The sequence below is a fragment of the Etheostoma spectabile genome, chromosome 10 (genome assembly GCF_008692095.1).
Source record: "Etheostoma spectabile isolate EspeVRDwgs_2016 chromosome 10, UIUC_Espe_1.0, whole genome shotgun sequence".
Lineage (NCBI taxonomy): Eukaryota > Metazoa > Chordata > Actinopteri > Perciformes > Percidae > Etheostoma > Etheostoma spectabile.
The window spans coordinates 30191470-30192101 of record NC_045742.1 but is presented as its reverse complement, the minus strand read 5'-3'; the positions used below and the strand labels follow the sequence as shown (position 1 = coordinate 30192101).

The 632-nt window shown below is 40.3% G+C and overlaps 1 long non-coding RNA gene across 2 annotated transcripts in view; it reads right to left on the bottom strand.

Annotated features, from left to right (window-relative positions):
* LOC116697009 (uncharacterized) overlaps window positions 1-366 on the bottom strand; it is a 2224-nt gene extending 1858 nt beyond the window's left edge. The window contains exon 1 of one of the 2 annotated variants that reach the window (XR_004333888.1): window positions 230-366. This is a non-coding gene — a long non-coding RNA (uncharacterized LOC116697009). The remainder of the gene's footprint in view (window positions 1-229) is intronic. The other variant, XR_004333889.1, reaches the window with a different exon arrangement.
* Window positions 367-632: the final 266 nt, after the last annotated feature.

Below are 632 nucleotides of genomic sequence, written 5' to 3'. Positions count from 1 at the left end.
GACCGTAACCTACAGACTCCGGGCTAACCTCTGGCTGTGTGGAACCTTAACGTCAAAGCACGTGCAGGGTTCACGTGCGTGTAGCTCGTTTTAAACTCTTCCCAAGTTTCTACTACAGCACGGGTAAGGGTGTTAACGTCAAGTACCTGCATTTAAACAGCTGACCGTTTACTCCCCAATAATGCAAGCTAATTTTATTAGTTTAAACATAGTTAAAGGAAATGCTTACCTCAGCTGACGCCTGCGTCCCACATAGTTCCAGCAGACTGAGAGAGAGAGCGGAAGTCACGCATACATTTATAAAGGGCACCATGCCGCTGTGCATTGTGGGAGGGGAAACTCTTCCAAAGATCGTCCTACGAGCAAATGCGCCACCAGCCCACAGATGTACAGTGGCTTGGATGCGTTACATACCCACGCTAAAGTTGATTAAAAAGAGGAATAAAAAAACATCTTTTGGAAATTGATGTTAATGTCCTAATTAAAAAAAACATTTAGCAAAATCCAATATTTTAAGGACACCTATTTTCTTTTGGAATAATTAATGTCTGGTTGTATTTCATTTCATTTCATTTCATGTATTTATTATACCCTACAGGAAAGTTAGAAAAAGTAACGATTACATTACAATA